This window comes from Octodon degus, unplaced genomic scaffold, assembly GCF_000260255.1.
Source record: "Octodon degus isolate 3935 unplaced genomic scaffold, OctDeg1.0 scaffold00053, whole genome shotgun sequence".
In the NCBI taxonomy this organism is placed as follows: domain Eukaryota; kingdom Metazoa; phylum Chordata; class Mammalia; order Rodentia; family Octodontidae; genus Octodon; species Octodon degus.
Genome location: NW_004524629.1, coordinates 817055 through 828719, shown reverse-complemented (window position 1 = coordinate 828719; position 11665 = coordinate 817055). Strand labels below are relative to the sequence as shown.

At 36.2% G+C, this 11665-nt stretch overlaps 1 pseudogene; it reads right to left on the bottom strand.

Moving 5' to 3' along the window:
* Positions 1-10541: 10541 nt before the first annotated feature.
* LOC101592042 lies at positions 10542-10987 on the bottom strand (annotated as a pseudogene).
* Positions 10988-11665: the final 678 nt, after the last annotated feature.

Genomic DNA, 11665 nt, shown 5'->3' with positions numbered 1-11665 from the left:
TAACGGAACTTAACCAAAAAAAGGGGATGGAGATGAATAACCATTTTGATTCTGTGTATTCCAAATGGTGAGGATAGATATATAGTTACATTCTCTTAATGAATAGAGGGATTTGTTCTAACGATGTCTGTAAATAGGATATCATGTCCACATCTTGTACAGCAATTAACCACTAGGAAGAATGTATGCAGTGTGCTAATTATTGAAACTGTCCTACCAATTTGGTTTGAAACTGTCTCATTGCTATTTGTTTCTCAATAAAATTATGGAAAATAAATAAATAAAGTTATGTTGAATAATTGTGTGCTAATGTGAATAATTATTTTAAATATGTTTTATACATGAATGTGATATATATTATAGTTGAATCATAATCTGATTTATTAAAACATAAAAAGCAAGTATATTGCTTTTTTGAAATGATTTTGTATACTTTACAATTAAAAAATTAAACATATACTTATTTATTGAAGATAAATCGAACAATAATTCAGTCATTATGGACCATTCAATATGTTTGCTGTTTGCTGAGTTAGAACAATTTTCAGAAACCAAAATATTTCACTATATATGTGTGCTCCTCTTTGATAAATGTCATGTGTGAATGTGTGTGCTGGCGCATGTGTGTATGTGTGTGTGTGTGTGTGTGGACTATGGATATGCATGTGTGTATATTTTAGGGTGACAATGAAAAGTGATTCAAGGAGGTGCACTGTGTGGTCCTAAATGGCATATAAGGGGAGGAAAATTAGCATTTTGCACCAAAAATTTTAGGTGATTTAATTTTTTCCTCTTCTATATTTTTTCAGAATTTTTTCATATTTCTGAGTTTCCAAAACACAATGAGTCATGAATATTTATTTGTTTGATATGTATATAACTTCTTTAATAGAAAGAAATCTTTGTGAATACATTTTACTCTGAAGTTAAAATTCTTTGCCCATTTGCTAAGAATAAAAAGAAATATTTATGAATATCTTTTACTCTGAAGTTAAAATTATCTGCCCACTAGCTATCTCTCTCTCTTTCTCCCTCTCCCTTCCCTTTTTCTCACCTCCACACCCAACCCCTGAGTGCTTTGAAAAAATGTGGCACATTTTTTTTCCAATGGGGCACAACGTACCCTCAAATCCAATACATGACTATTTGTGGACAGTTAAAAGTTCTCTGCGAAATAATCACATTGTTTGCTTTGTTTCATGAGAATTTTTTATTTGGATAAGTAAAATGTCTATAACAGTATATGCAATGTAAGAACCATAGGGGAAGCTATTAGCAAATCTGAATCTCATCAAAGAACTTATTTCCAACAGAAAGACACCTTTAGAAAAGTAAGAAGGTTCATAAAAGACCAAAAAGATAAAAATTTATTTGTAAAACATATATCTGTCAGACTTGTGTTTAGAATATAAATCCTACAGTTTAGTAAGCAACAGACAGCCCAGTTTTGGTTTTTTTTTAAATTCACATATTTAAATAGAACTTCACAAGAAATATCCAATAAGAATAGAAATGGTTCTCAATATAAGTTTTTAGTGTAATGCAAATTATAACCCAACAGATGTACTGTACACTCTCCAGAAAGAACACAATTAAAAACATAGACAACATGAAGTCTCTCATACCCTAATATATGTTTATACTGTTGCACTTTGAGAAGCTGTTTAGCAGTGTCTTTGAGAATTTCCACATAAATCTATCTTATGATCCCACAGTTCTTCTGCCTCAGCCTCCTAGAATGCTATGTTTATAGGCACGTGCTATAGCCCCAGCCAGGTGTAGACCTTTTTATTGTGATTATTTCCTAAAAAAATATAAGAGAACAACCATTTGCACAGATTTATATTGTCTTTGGTATTATAAGTAAGCTAAAGATAATATAAAGTATTTCAGAAGATGTGCAGAGATTATATGCAAATACTGTGCAGTTTTACATAAAAAACTTGTGCATCCATGGATTCTAGTACTTGAGAGGGGTCCAGTGCCAAGTCCCACAGGAACAAAGCAATGAATAAGTTTTAGTATGTTCATAAATAGAATCTAAAAAAAATTAATAACTCCCACAAAAAGGATCACACACACTATATATATTACATATATATATATATATATATATATACATATATATATATAGAGAGAGAGAGAAAGAGAGAGAGAGTATATTGTTTGATTTCATGTATATAAAGTTAAAAAATATAAGAGAAGAATATCTGAGACAGAATTTGGTGCCAGGAGTGGCTTTCTTGCTGTTACTACCTGACCATGTGGATTATAAACTTTTGTGACTGGCTTATGGGACAAGATAAGAAAGGTTTGGAGATGTCACCTATGAGCAAAACTCTGGAACAGATTTAGCTCTTCTGTAGGGGAGATTCTGATCACAGCACAGAAGACCAGAAGGCTGGTAGAAAGCCAGCCTGTGACAGGGCCCAACTTCAATCCCCAGTTCCACCAATAAATAAATAAATAAATAAATAAATAAATGAATTATCTAGCCTCAACCACTCTGTTATAACAACAAACCATGAACTGACATTGATGTAGCTATTGTCCAACCATAACAGCTTCAGATATTTCATACAAGCGTACAAATATGTATTTTGTATATGTTTGAGAAACTACTATAGCAAATACACTCTAGTTTTGCACAGAGAAGAAAATTATTAATACTGAGAAGAAACTTTTTTCAAACAAAGAACTACAAATGTATGATGTTCAATATACATCTTCTCAACAGAAAATTTGCATTATAAATATTCATGGTTAGATTATTCTTAACATATTTAAATAACATTCCCAATTCTCTTGTACTTAGAAATGCAATTTGTTTCATTTGCATAACTTGATGTTGGTTAAAGCCCTCAGTCCTAACATGTCATTCTAAAATAAATCTGTGGCTCATCTCCGCCTGATCTTCACTTCATTAATTAACATCTAATTTATAAGCATATCAGCACTTGAAACATTCTCACAAATAGGGCAAGCTAAAATAAGTACAGGCAAATCTAAGCATTTCAACAATAGGAACAAATGGCCTGTTGCCATCCTATTTAGCGATCTCAGAATCTCTTCCCCTCTGAAGACTTCTTGACCGAGTAATCACTGCAGTCTTCACATTCTTGTAACATTGTGTCCTGGCCTTTTCCCAGCACCTGTCTCTTTATAAATAATACTTGTTAAATTGAGAGTTTTTCAATTACAGAGAAAAAGCCTTAATAATTTTTCCATGCATTTTGCTTGGCACTACATGGTAAATAATTTGTCTGAAGGACTGAATGTCTGAATAGATAATTCTCTTCCAAAACTCTGCCTCAGAGTCTTGGGATGCATTTGCTGCTCTTGGAGATAAAGTTTGGGCCACCTGATCATTAGCCTATAATGATAGCCTTTTCTCACCTGTCCCTTTGTCTAGGATGAACAACTTCTCTTCATTGTTTATAACTCAGAGCAGGAGTTGAGAGCCTTGGTCCCTAGCTTCCAGGTTCCATGTCACCGGTACCGATTACCATCAAAGCATGTATAGATCTCTGCATGTCCACTCTGTTCACATAGATGATTTTGTTCTAGGTATGTTTCACCCTTGTGCTCAGCCGGAATATAAAATGCCAGGCCACCTCTGAGGACCAGATAGGTCCAAAGGACAAACAGGAGAAAGCTACAATCAAGTAAGCAAGTGTTGCTCCCTACAGGAAAACACACTTAGAATAGTTCAGACAGTGCATCTCCTAGCAGTAAGAAGCACTGTAGGTTACAGTGTGCAGAGCCACAGTCTCATTACTCTGCTGTCGTGGGTCAGGAGTCATGCCAACATTCACCTTGTATTAAAATACATGCATCCCTCCTCAATCCTTGGGTCTTGTGGGCCCAATATTGAGGCACTGAGCTTACATATCTTCACAAGCTTTCGGGGGACAGGTGCAGACCCAGTGCACCTTATCAGAGATACTGTTGCCTGGGAGATGCCCATCCATCGGAGTGCTTACTCCACAGCTCTTACCTCTTAAGAGGCTGAGGCCTCTTACCCAGAGCCAGGACTGTGTTCATGGCTACCAAGCTCCACAGTTATTGCAGCAGCTCATCTGTGGTAATAATGGGGTTTTCAATAAACTACTTACATGTTTTGGGTTCTAGTACTACTGAACAGTTCTGCACCGGTTGCTTGGTGCCTGCTGAAATTTGCAGCTAGTCCTCTGGGAAGAGGGGTTACCATTACTGGGAACCCTTCTCTTGGAACCTATCCAGAGAATGAACCAGGGAGTGACTCTAGGGATTTCAGAAAATGATGTGACAATGTTCAGTCCTGGGACAGTGCACATTACATCATTACTTTACTAACATTAGGACTCAGACCTCTGTTCCAATGAAAAATTGGAGCTATGATCTTACTCTCCTAAACACCCTCCAGATTTAGATGTGTTTTGGATTTACTAGCCATATTAATGCTAGTCTAAGAGAGGGGCCTGGTTGTGACAGTAGAGGACTTATTTAAATCCTCTCCAAAACAACCATATTCTGAGCATGGCTGTGCCCAGGCATTTGCTCCCGTGCATGCTTTCTGTGGTATACCTTCTCTAAACAGTGGACAAGCCTTGAAGTTAGGGCAGGGGGCTCAGAGAGAAGCTTGGCTCCCCAGGATGCAGTAGACTCTGGGGATTTGAGAAACAGGAGGCTAGCAGCTCCAAACACAAGATAACAGAAAGCTGTTTTCTGTCTTTCTTCTATTCACACTGACCTGACAGTGGGATTCATCTGTGATCTGTGAGTCAGAGAATCAGGCTCATTATTTCAGCTCTATAAAAATCTTCCTGAATCCTGGTTATTTTCATCAAAAATAAAATGGTTGAGGGGAACTAAACCCATGCTAATTATACATGGTGAATGGATGCACTTGATGTATAAAAAGGATCTGGGCTCAAGAGCGTAATGAGCAATTCAATGGCAAGGTGGAGGATCAGTGATTTTTTTAAAAACTAGATGTACAAATTTAATTAGCATCATCAACAAACATACTATGAATAAATCATTACCAAAGGAACTGAATAACCAACCAGCCAGTGAACAATAACAACAAAAATAAAACACAAGGAAAGATCATAACACAATTTTAATAGATGTTTTTCAGAGCCAAGGTATTGGAGTTTAATAACAGCTACAAAATGAAGCTTTTTGAAAAACAGGATCCTCACCTGGAAAAAAAAAGATGCATTTCTAACACAAAGGTTGGAGTTATACTGGGCACACATTTATTAGTTAACTTAAAGCAAGTGAAGTTACAATTGTTAAATGAAAGTTGATTCTTATTTACCTTAAATTTATTTACTCTTCTTAAATTATTATCTGAGCCTTCTTCTTCTTCTTCTTTTTTTTTTTTTTTTTGTTGCTCGAATGCCTTCAGGGCACTTTTGGCCAGCGGGAGAGGTGTGAGGTTCGAACTCCAGCAACCTGAGGCTGACAGCTTTGTGGAAGCAGCCACTTAAAGGCCTGAGCTAGGGCCAGGCCCCCTATCTGAGCCTTCTTCATGACACTGATGCAGCATTCTTGCTACAGGATGAGTCGTTGAGAGCTCCTACCCATGTGTAGGCAAATGGAACTCTGAGGCTCACTCACTCATCATTACATTTCAAGTGGGGTGCACTGTGTGAGGAATGCTTGGAGACCACAGTCCACTGTAGAAATGGTGAATCTACCTCTTTCATTAATTGTGATATTCAATTATTTACTTCATTTTCCTAAATTTGACTTCTTTCTTTTGTAAAATTATGCAGTGATATTAGAGCATCTAGTCATGACCTTAAAATTACTCCAAAATTACCTGATTCCACATCACACAGAAGTAACACAAAAATTCTCTATAATAGTAGCATAGTAAGTTGAACATTAGAAAAAGTCAATTAACTCTCTCAGGCCACAAAACTATTTTAAGGGAAAATGCAGTAAACAAATACAGCTAATTATAATTCTAATATCAATAGTCAATGGTAAAGAAATAATGTCCAAATAGAAAAATATAACTTAATTATAAAAAGTGGCAATTACAACTCTGGCTATAGGGCTTACGATATTTTTCATTAACATTAAAAATATAACAGGACCTAGAGAAATCATTCCTAAAATTTATTTGGAAACAGAAAAGACCTAGAATAGAAAAGGCAATCCTGGGCAACAAAGACAAGGCAGAGGCATTACAATTCCAGACTTGAAATTATACTACAAAGCTACTATGATAAAATCAGCATGGCATTGGCAATGAAATAGAGCTGAGGATCAATGGAATAGATTAGAAGATGCAGAGGCCTCTATGAACACACTCAGCCACCTGATCTTTGACAAAGGGGCCAAACACACTTACTGGAAGAATGACAGCCTCTTTAACAAATGGTGCTGGAAAAACTGGCTCTCTACATGCCAAAAACTAAAACTTGACCCGGGTCTATCACCATGCACTAAGCTAAAGTCAAAATGGATTAAAGATCTAAACATTAAAACAGACACACTAAATCTCCTGGAAGAGAAAGTAGGAGGAACTCTTTGATGCCTTGGGGTAGGCAAAGAATTCATGAACAAAAATCAAATTGCACGGGAAACACTTCAAAGAATTAACAACTGGAACAACACTTATTGAGAAGTTTTGTACTTCAAAAGGAATTATCAACAAAGTGAAAAGACAACCCACAAATTTCAAAAAAATCATGACAAATAAGTATTCAAACAAAGGTCTGCTCTCTAGAATTTATAAAGAACTAAAAACATTAGGGCTCCTGAATTTAAAGACCCAGTCCAGAAATGGGCATCCTAGATGAACACACACTTCTTAGAGGACGAAATTAAAGAAGTGAATAAATATATGAAAAAATGCTCCAGGATCCATGAAATGCAAATTAAGACAACACTGAGTTACCATCTCACCCCAGAAAGAATGGCTATCATAAACAAATCACCCAACAACAAATGTTGGAAAGTCAGTGGGGAAAAAGGAACCCTTCTTCACTGCTGGTGGAAATTTAGACTAGAGCAACCATTATGGAAATCAGTGTGGAGACTCCTTAAGAAACTAGGACTGGAAATCCCATTCAAGCCAGCTATCCCTCTACTGGAAATTTTGCCAGAGGAACTGAAAACGTCATATCATAGTGATATATATGTACTTATGTTTATAGCAGCACAATTTGTGATTGCCAAATCTTGGAAACAACCAAGATGCCCGTTACATGAGGAATGGATGAAAAAGATGTGGTATTTTTGTACAATGGAGTATTGCTCAGCTATAAAGAATGATGAACTTGAAGCATTTATATTTAAGTGGATGCCACTTGAAGATATACTCATGAGTAAAATAAACCAGAGCCACATGTGTAAATATCATATAGTCTTCCTAGTATAAGAACTCAAAAGAAGAAATACAAATAGAAAGTTATAACACAATTAAAAGGAAAGCAAGAACTTGAGGATTGGACAGTGAGGAAAGGGCAAGGAGAAAAGCTGGGAAACTGGACAGGGGCAAAGCCATACATTTATACACACCAGATGGGCAAAGCCATGATTCTGAGAAATATCAGCATGTTTTTGAAACTAGCAGTTAATTGGTAGGATTCTCAACCTGACTAACTATATATGCTGATACTTGTGAACCAAGCAACTGTACTGAAGATAGCAATGCATAATAGAAAGGTCATGCTTGGAATGCCTGTCATTCTGGTTTTTAAATATGTACTTCTTTTCATGACATACCAATTATTACCATACAGTCTCACAAGTAAAAGTTATTTTAAAAAATGGGTAATAGGTCTGGTGAGGTGGCTTAGTGGTCTAAAGCACCTACTTAGAACAAGCTTAGCAGAGCACAGGGACCGCGGTTCAATCCCCCAGTACCACATGCCAGCCAGCCCTGCCCCCTGGTGGGCTGAGCAGGCCACACACACACACACACACACACATAAATAAATAAATAAAATTTTTAAAAAATGGGTAATAAATGAAAAAAAGACACAAGAAAAAAATGTCACAGGACTGTCCTTCTACAATGCTGTATATGGTTAGATTTCTAAATTTCTGTGTAAAAAATATGTAATTGTTCATTCATATTCTTTAAATATTTTTCATTTTTTAAATTTTTATCTCCACATTCTGTAGGGACTTAATGTTTAACATATCAATACCTGTTGGAAAATACTTGCTCCATGTTATGCCTAAGATGTTTGTTATTCAGACAGATAGTGAGGTTAAACCCCACTGCCTATGTTATAGGGTAATAATAAGCTTCTCTTCTGGAGGATTAACAACCTAAGTTTGCAGACCAATAGTAGAGAAATAGATGGGCTGCAAGGACAGCCAACATTTTTACTGTAGCCTTTCAAGGTCAGTGAACACTCAGGAGAGTCTCCTACAGTATAGGAGAACCTATACTGTAACATCATGTAACTCAATTGTGTCCCAAATTTTCTGTTCAAGGAGATTATGGCACCACAGAGCAATGTGATTGATGATGTAGAGTGTGCCTAAGGAGAGTCACCTGGAGAGAAGGCGTTCTTTCAGGCTTTCACAGAGTGCAAGTTGGTCAAGCAATGGCCGTGATTCATCCACATGGCTGACACTGACAAAGAATCTGCAAACTGTGGTACAGGGTTACAGGATAAATCCTCAGGGTACTTGACTGACTTTATCAGATACAAAAGGTACATTTCTTGTTATACAGGTCTTGCTTTATCTTGGTCTTAACCATCCAGCAGAAAAGTGTGAAAACGAGGTATACAAAGTAAAGCCATATTGATATGCTGAGCTGTGAAAGGCTCAAGTCAACAGCTTCTGTGGACAGCTCATTACTATTGTGGACTGCTGGACTGTGCTGGATTGTTTTTGCTGAATTCATGTATCTATAGTATTTAGATGCCAATGGAACACCCATTTCTGACATGACTAAACAAAAAAGGGGATACAAAGGAAGGAGCATTTTGTATCTGTATGTGCAGAATAGTTAGGATAGATATAGAGCTGCTTTCGCTTAATTCAATGAGAAGAAAGATTTGTAGTTATAGTGTTTGGACAGGATATCCTGTCTGTATCTTGTATGATGGATGGCTACTAAGAAGATAACAATGTATTAATTATTGAAACTTTCTTATTTAAAAAATTATTTGTTGTTCTTGGAAGAACAATAAATAAATAAATAAATATATAAATAAATAATATAGATGCCATTTAAATAAATATTTAACACACTAAAAAATATAACAGGGCAGTGCTATATAAAATCATCAATTTTGTGTCTAACAAAGCAATAATGGCCTACATACATGATAGCTGTCAACTCATTCCAAATTAATTTTTCATAACCCTTTGGGTAGTGATTAATTTTACTGCTCACTACATGCTCAAGGTGTTATCATTGTAAAATAAAAATATGTCAAGTTTATTTGTAAGTCTTATAAATCATTTAATATCTGTGAAATTCTTAGAATCCATTAATAGCAGAGAATTGAACAATTACTTCCAACAGTATCAAATTGTTCCTTTACTATAATTTTCTTTCACAAAATAGTAGATATCACATTAATGAATGATATATTAAAAGTGTTTTTTCCTGGAAGCAACACACTTCCTGTTCAGAGGACTTGAGCATAGCTATGAAGACTCCCCAAGGAGAAACAAGCCAAGGGAAATCTGCCCATTGACAGGTTATGTTCCTCCCAGGAAATGTCACGCCTTCAGCAAACTAGATGCCATGTCACCCCATCAGACAGAAATTTTAACCAATTTGAAGAGAAAGGGAGTATATCTGAGACATACCCTCTTTTTACATATTTCTACACTTCTTTATTTTCATGTATGTAACAACTTTCAGTACAGCACAGCAGGGTTTCATGTTCCATCCTGTGACAGAGAATATGTAACATCATCACATGAAATCACATCCTGCCAATAATTTGCCCCAAAGCAGAAAATCAAGAAGTGATCTGTATGGCCCATGTTTACAACAAATGATAACAAAATTATTTATCTGATGCTGATTCCAGATATCTCTTAATTTGTGAGTGAACTCTATCTGAAGATTTATCAGAAAACCAACCAAATGAAAACAGTTTTCTACTGTGAATCCAGGTTAGCATGCCGGTGCAGACATCAAAATTATGGGCAAAATGTGTGCATGTGCATGCATACAAATTCATACATACCAGTGCATCTATAGTTCACCTTTGTCTGATGAGAAAGCCTGGAATGAAGACTTTGTGGCAATAAGTTCACATAACACCTAGATTATGTTTGCTAAACAACATTTGTTCACCTTTTTTTCTTTCTTTCTCTTTCTTTCTTTCCTTTTTTTTTTTTAGAATATCTGAAATTTTTAATCCTTTCTTTACAGGTTACTAGATCACTTCTGATTAAGAAAACCGTAGAAAGTTAGTAACTGCCACAATTGAATGCCAGATGGTGGCAATGTCAATTTCCACAGAGTCCTGCTTTGTGGGATGTCTGAATGCACTGCTCGGGGTCTCTGCTCACACTTGCTGGAATCATTTGTGGCACATTTTAGTCTGCAGGTGGCTTTACCCATATTTCTTTGTAAACTCTTCACCATTTTCACATTTTTTTCTGAGGAAAAAATTCTTTAACTAGGTCAGCCCGGAGGGGGTGCTCAGGCTGGGGTCATTCACCAGTATTATGAGGGACTGGATTTCTTGGTTGGTCTTAGTCGCTGGCTTCCAGTCCTCAGCACTAATTAACAGCAGGCAAAGTTGCCCTTTTCTATTTTCTTCAATGTTTGGGTGACAGATCTTTGTTTTAAATGTGATCTTCGGTGGTTTGAATGGATACTCTGCTGGGAAGTTGATTTCAATTCTAAAGGCCCCCTTATCATATGGAGGGTTATCAGGAACAATAATCCCTTGCCAAGTGAATACATTAGCTTCCACAACCTGGATGTCACGGATTTTTTCATTCCACATTTGCGGATCTCTTCAAGCTCTTTCATCAGCCTCCTGCTGGCCACCATCTCGAATCTGCTGCTGCTGCTTTCCCAGAATCTCACCTTTTTTTCTTAAGGACTGAAATGTTTGACTCTGTCCCTCTTTGCTATGTAGATGGGCAAGTCATGAACATAGGTCAAGAAATGCAATGAAAACAAATAGCTAGCAAAGAACTGAGATGAGAATGCAGTTATGATTCCCAAAGACAGGTGGCTAACCACTAAGCCATGATTGCCCTTACTGAGTGGCTGCTTCAGAGCAGTATAAATGAATTCATGGTGTGTACTTTTTTTCTTATTTGCTTCACAATCAGTGATTTCTTTTGAAATCTATAGTCACTCTCATTCTATTAATGATTAAAACAAATGAGATGGGTCTGGTGTAACAAAATCTTGTATTTAGAAATAATTTCTATGAGACCTAACATTTTACTCAACTTCTTAGATCACTGAAGCTTTTAGATTGAATAGAATCACAAAAAGAAATTATTTTTTAAAAAGAAATTATGATGTTAGTGTAAAGTTACCTCTTTTCAGAAGCCCTCCAAATGGACAGGATGCAAAAACAAAAACAAAAACAAAAACAAAAACAAAAACAAAACAAAAAAACTCCCCTTCATTTCTATTGGAAGCAAGCCCCAATTCTGGTCTAAGTCTGAGTCCGCTCCTCTTTAAAGCCTTAATCTTTTGTATTTCATCTGAGCA